We start from the raw sequence: 7300 nt of genomic DNA, 5'->3' as shown, positions 1-7300 counted from the left end.
AAATGTGTTTTTTACTAATCATCAAATGGATTATGAAAAATAACACAGAGCAGAGGAGACAGGAGCACATGTAAGAATTTAGCCTGTACTAAAGGCAGCATCATAAGTCAATGGGAAAGAAAGAAGAGTTTGACAAACAATACTACAATAGTTTATAAAGCATTTTGGTCAAAAATAAAGTCAGATTTTTACCAAACACGATACACTAAGATAAACTGCAAATATGTTGTCAATACAACAAATAAAATTAACATATTTAGGTTTATATATCTGTCTTTAAAGCGATTTAGACAAAGATTTGCTTTTTTTTGTTACAGAAGCGATGCTTTCTTGATGTAGAATATATTGAAACACCACAGGCATACAAAATAAAATGTATAAATGACTCTTCCTCCTATCCCCACTTTTCAAGGTCATCAGTCTTATCATTTTGTAGTAAACGTGTTCAAGGTTTATTTTTTAAATTTTTGTTGAGATAATCATAGGTTCATTTTACAGTTAAAAGAAATAATGGAGAGATCTGATATTTGGTCCAGTCTCCCCCACTGGTAACATTTTGCAAAACTGTACTGTTATAGTATTACAACCAAGATGTTAATATTGATACCATCCATGCAATTTTTTCAGAATCCTTTAGTTTTACTTGTTCTCATCGTGTGTGTGTGTGTGTGTGTGTGTGTTTAGTTCTGTACCATTTTACAACCTGTGCAGGATTGTGTATTCAACAGTACAGTCAAGATGCTGAAGAGTCCCAATATTGCAATGATCCTCTCCTGCCACCCTTTTATAACCACATCTCCCTCCCTCCATCCCTTCTCCCCACCATCCCTAACCCCCTGGCAAACAACAATCTGACTGCCATTTCCAAATGTTTGTCATTTTAAAATATTTTATAATTGGAATAATACAATATACAACCACTTGAGAAGAGCTCTTATTTTTTTTTTTTAATTCACTGGAGATTCATCCAAGTTGTCCGTGGCAATAGTTCATTCCTCTTATTGCTGAGTAGTTTTCTATGGTATGTATGTATCACAATTGTTTAACCATTTATCTGTTGAAGTACATCTGAGCTGATTCCAATATTTGGCTTTAGTCAGTCAGTCAGTTCAGTCACTCAGTCATGTCTGACTCTTTGGGACCCCATGAACTGCAGCATGCCAGGCTTCCCTGTCCATCATCAACTCCTGGAGCTTGCTCAAATTCATGTACCTTGAGTCGGTGATGCCATCCAACCATCTCGTCCTCTGTTGTCCCTTTCTCCTCCTGCCTTCAGTCTTTCCCAGCGTCAGGGTCTTTTCCAACAAGTCAGTTCTTCGCATCAGGAAGCCAAAGTATTGGGGCTTCAGCTTCAGCATCAGTCCTTCTAATGAATATTCAGGACTGATTTCCTTTAGAACTGACGAGTTTGATCTCCTTGCAGTCCAAGGGACTCTCAGGAGTCTTCTCCAATACCACAGTTCACAAGCGACCCTATGGACTGCAGCCTGACAGGCTCCTCTGTCCATGGGATCTTCCTGGCAAGAACACTGGAGTGGGTTGCCATGCCCTCCTCCAGCATTTGGCTTATATTCATATATTTGTATTATAAACAAAGCTGCTATGAACAGTCATGTACATCCCTGTGTTTGTGTAAACATGTTTTTTTTTTTTTCCACTGTGATAATTGCCCAGGAGTACAATTGTTGAGTCCTATGTCAGTTGCATCATCCAGATGTTTTTACACATGCAAACTACATATATGTATGTATTTTGTGTGTGTGTGTGTGTATGTATGTATTTTAAAACAGCAATCATTCTATAAATATCCTTCTATAACTTTTGTTTCTTTTTGAACCTAATAGTATATTTCAGGTATCTTTCCATTTGCACACGAGGACGACTACATCATCCTTCTTAACAGATACACAATACTTACCGTGGCTAAACAAGACCCCCAGAAGCATCCTGTTCCAAGAGCCCAACCAGTACTGCTGCCAACCCCCACAGTGAGATAGCCTGAGGTGTGCTTCTCAGCTTGTTATTTCTTTCCCTTTTTGTTCATCAACAATTAATTAGACTTAAGGACACTAATTTCTTTGTCCCCTGCCCTTTATTTACCCCACATCTTCTTTTTTGGATTCATTGCCTTTTCTTCTTGGGTGCATCCTCAAACCATTCTTTTAGAGAGTATGTAAGCTTCCCAGGTGACTCAGTGGTAGAGAATCTCCCTGCCAGTGCAGGAGCGGCAGGAGATTCAGGTTCGATCCCTGGTTCAGGAATATTCCCTGGAGGAGGAAATGGCAACCCACTCCAGTATTCTTGCCTGGGAAATCCCACAGACAGAGGAGCCTGGCGGGCTACAGTCCATGCGGTCGCAAAAGAGTCGGGCACGACTGAGCAACTGAGCACTTCATGAGTGTTAAACTTTATTAAGGTTTGCATACCCGAGAACTTCTTTACTTTGCCTCCTCATTTGAAAGTTATTTTGGGTGCATTTAGTATTTCAAGTTTAAAATCTTTTCCCTTAGAACTTTTAGGCTATTTCTCTCTCATCTTCCAGCTTTGTGCTGTGTTCATGACGCAAGTCATTCTGATTCATGATCTATCTACTTAGTCTTTAAAAATTACTTATTAAAAAATTTACATATAGTAAAAATCACCCTTTTTGGTATATACGTCTGAGTTTTAACAAATGTATAAGTCATTAATCACTACAGCAGTGAGACATGCAAGATTCATCACTTCAAAAAGTCCCTGGGTTGCCCATCTGAGGCCAACTCTCCTCCCACCTCTGTCAACCCCTGCTCAGTTCTCCGTCACCTATTGCAGTATGCTGGGTATCTGCTTAGCTTTCCCCACTCTTTTGGTTTTAGAATATTCTCAACATCACTGGACTCTAAATGCCAACACAACATGTATGTGGGTTGATCTTTTAATTCTTCCTCCACTAGACTTGGTGGACTCTCTCAAATTGAAGATGTATAAGAAATGCTATTGTATTTCTTTATGGTTCCTCCCACCCTTGACCTTCTTCTTATAGAACTTCTATTAGATGGATGTGGAAATTCTACAAATACCTTAAGCTTCTCACTTACTCTTTCCATCACTTTCATCCCCCTTTGCACTGTATTTTGGGAGATTCTCCAGTTCAATATTTCAGTTAACTAATCAGCTGTTTCCAACTGTTATTCAACCATTTTTTGAAGTTTTTTCCCCCCTGGCAATCAAATATTTAATTTCTAGGATATTTGGCTGAATGTCTGTGTTTGTGTGTGTGTGTGAGATATCTTGCCTTTGATTTTCCGTCATTCACTGCAGTACGACAAACTACTCCAGATTTCAGTGTCTTGAAACAACTATTTGCTCGTGATTCTGTCCTCTTGACAGGGCTATATGGGTGGTTCTTCTATTGGTCTGGCCAGTGGTCCGTATAGCTGCACTAAGCCCGGATGACCAGATCTCACTTGCTGTATGCAATTTAAGTGACTTTTGTTCAGTCTCTTGACTTGATCTCTCCAGCAAGGTAGCTGGACTTCTTAAATGGTGGCTCAGGGCTGCCAAGAACACTAACAGGGAACATGCCAGACCTTCTTAAGTTTAAACCCAGAACTGGCACACTTCTGTCATAGTGTGCTGATTGGAGCAGGTTCCTGGCCAGCCCAGAGCCAACGTGAGAGGGGTCTACCATGGACAGGCTCAGCAGGAGGTGTGGCTCTTTAGAGACTGAGCAAGTGACAGGTTGCCAGCCATCTCTCTGGAGATACTAATTGTACCTCTTCACATGCCTCATTTTTCTCAGTTAACTCTCAGGATATTAGACACAGTGTGCTAATATAACAGAGGGATGAGCTGGGAGTTTGTCTTCTGGGTGTGAGGACGCCTCGATCCTGCTTTCCAGTCAGTGGGCCCACACTTGTTTTACCGTTTCGGCATCACTCATGCCTGCTGCTCAGCAGTAGTGACTAAAGGGACGCGGTGCTGCCCACTCTTCCAGATGCAGCATTTAATCACTCTGGTTCCAGCTCCAGAGCCATTCCTTACGTAAAGCGTGAAGGTATTAGTCACTCAGTCGTCTTCTACTCTTTGTGCCCTATGGACCGGAGCCCACCAAACTCCTCTGTCCATGAAATTCTCCAGACAAGAATATTGGAGTGGGTTGCCATTTCTTTCTCCATCTTCCCCACCCAGGGATCCAACCTGGGTCTCTCACATTGCAGGCAGATTCTTTACCGTCTGAGCCACCAGGGATGTCATGATTTTCTTCCTCATGGAAGACTGATCTGGATTGATCTCCATGTTGAAGAAACTCTTCAGCATTTCCAGTTTGCTCATACTATTTCCCTCTCCCATCTTTTCTGTCCTTTTGTGGGATTTGGGGTGAACTGGGGTGCAGAGGTGTGCTTAATCTACCATGCCAATGCAAAGTCATTGCAAGGATTTGCCATAATTCAGGTAACCATGTTTGGGCAAAGCCAGGATACCAGGTAGCCCTGGGATAACCCATTGCTCAGCCCTGGATATCTGGCCCCTCTTTCTCCCATTCTCCTCTGGGAACTGACAGAGGAGTCAAAGAGGATGGTGGTACTGAATAAACTATTAACTTCAGGGGTCAAGCCGGTGGTAAGTGGGGCTTTGGGAGTCACCAGACTAGTCATCAGCCTGGGTTGTCTTAGGCTGTGCTGCCTGCCACACGTTGGGCTCAAGGTCCCATTCCTTTTGGTGGTCAGGCAGGGGCCCCAAATCCTGGCTCCTGTCGAGTGCACTCCACAGACAAAATACAATATCCTCTGTATTTCTAATCTCTTATATATCTGATCTCCTTCTCAAAATATTACGGAGCCTCAGGCTGTGAGGAGCTCCTGACCCGCCCACCTCAAACAGAGGAGAGACACTCCCAACTAAAGAGTGCCAGAAAATCTGGGGAGGGCAGCGAGTCCCAGGCTGGCCAGGACGAGGGTTAAGGGGGCGGAAATGGGCACCTGCCCCGGGCATCACCTTCACTTTCACCTTCATCTTCACCTGCGGCACCGACACGGGGTGTCCGGCGTGGGAGGTGACCGCGGGCGCGTGTGGACATGCAGCTTCGCGTGTGTGTGAAGACCCGGGGCAGAGCTGCGCTGCACTGCCCAGTGTCCGCGGGGCGGAGCCCGAAGACCGCAGACGCCCGAGCGCCGGCCCGAGTCCTCGGCCGCTTCCGATTTTCCCCTGGGGCTGCAGGGCTCCGGACGCGAGGGAGACACTGGGTCCCAGGGGGCGGCCGGAGTCTCGGCGCTCTCCCTCGGCATAGACCAAACGATCGCGGATGCCCTGGCCCAACACGCTCGCCAGGCGCTGCGGGACCGGGGACCGCGCCCCCGCTTGCGGCGCTCCCCGCTGCAGAGAGGGCAGGCCGGGGGACGCAGTCCTGGGACCTTCTACCCTCAGAGTTAGTGACCAAGGGGATGCGGAGGCTGCAGGATGACGAAAAGGCACCTCAGGTCCCGTGAAAAGGACTGAGGGTCAAGAGCTGATTGGGTTAGAGGCATGGAGAAAAGGTGTGATGGGGACAGGGGGAACAAACCAACGCGCACATGGTTAGAAGGAGGGGTTAGAAGGTCTATGAACCTTTTCTAGGCTTAAACGCTCTTTGCATTCATTTAATTAAATCATTTGCAGATAAAAGTGATGCAAATCTATTTGAGAAAATTTACAACAAAATTAAGAAAATTATAAATTGTATTTAAATTTGTATCCTGCTTTTAAAATGTAAGGGCATATATCAAGGGCATTTCCCCATACCAAGTAATTTATAAAAGTGGGATTTTTGAAGTTGTATCATATTTTATTGAAAAACTAGATGACAACTTATTTAGCCAGTTCTTTATTGATGGAAGATTAGGTTGTTAGTTTCTAAATATTCTCTAAATCATGCTGCAGCCAACATCCTTACACAGGAATCTGTGCCAACAGAGGCTTATTATTTTAGGATGATTGAGTGAAATATTATGAATACTTTTTCTCAAATTTATTTTAACTCTTAAAGAAGTACTTATAAAATATGTAAGCAATCCTAAAGGATACAAAAGAAGACATTGAAGATCTGCTCTCACTCTAACTCCCCAGATATGACATTGTTCACATTTAAAAAAAGTATTTATTTATTTGGCTACAGGAGGTCTTAGTTGCAGCATGTGGGGGATCCACTTTCCTGACCAGGGATGGAACCCAGTCCCCCTACATTAGGAGCAGGGAGTCAGCCACTGGACCACCAAGGGAGTCTCTGTTCACATTTTTGTAGTAAAGGTTCAAGATTTTTCCATATGCATTGAAAGATAAACATATGTAAGGTATATATTTGTATAGTAGGGGCACAGCAGATCACATAACCAAAACATCGTTAAAAAAAATTTAAAGAAAATAAATTATTGTAAGAAAGAAATACATTCATTCATTGTAAAAGCAAGAACAATCAAACAAATTAGGGAAAAGGAACATAATTGTTATGATAATGATGAACACCCCTCAAATCCTTGACTAAAGTCTAACTTCAGGTACATAAGATGGAACTGCTAAGTACTTAATTAGGAACAGTGAGCTGAGATGTGCAGTCATCTGCTTATTTAGCTGCCCATGACTGAGTGGGGGCCTGTCCTGGGGAGGATGTCCACTCCTCCCTCAGATCACAAGAGCAGGAGGGAGCCCGTGTCGTTGGACTTATTACTGTCAGTGTGCAGAGTGAAAAACTCACATCTCTACAAGCACCATCATGCTGTGCTGTGCGTAGTTGCTTAGTCGTGTCCCCATGGCCTGTAACCCGCCAGGTTCCTCTATCCATGGGATTCTACAGGCAAGAACACTGGAGTGGGTTGCCATTTCCTCCTCCAGGGGATCTTCCCAACCAGGGATTGAACCCAGGTCTTACTGAAGCTCTCTCCTGAGCCAGGCCAGGCTGGGGCACCTGGAACGTGATGGATAATAATCCTCGGTGGAGGCTTCCTAAAGGAGTTCTGCCTTGAAGGGCAGGTTAGAGCTTACACAGAGTAGGAGGCCCCAGGGGCTGAAAGTGCTGAGACCTTGCGAGGCCGGCGCTCAACCTTTCCAAAGGCCTGAGGGAGGCTGCTCTCCTGAATGCCACGGGGGAGGGGGAGGATGGGCATTCCTTACACACTCAGCCATACCCAAAGCATGGCAGAAGCCCAGATTTGCCAGTCTGAAAGGGGCCCACCATTCAGGGCCCCAAAACACAGAGGTTTGGGTGACCCTGGCTGACCCACGGGTGTCTGCTCTCATCCCCAGTCCTTGCCACAGACCCTGGAGGATGGTTCAGGCTTGGGTAGCC

The sequence above is a fragment of the Bison bison genome, unplaced genomic scaffold, assembly GCF_000754665.1.
Source record: "Bison bison bison isolate TAMUID 2011002044 unplaced genomic scaffold, Bison_UMD1.0 scf7180017864180, whole genome shotgun sequence".
Lineage (NCBI taxonomy): Eukaryota > Metazoa > Chordata > Mammalia > Artiodactyla > Bovidae > Bison > Bison bison.
The sequence above is the reverse complement of the archived record's forward strand: the minus strand, read 5'-3'. Positions refer to the sequence as shown.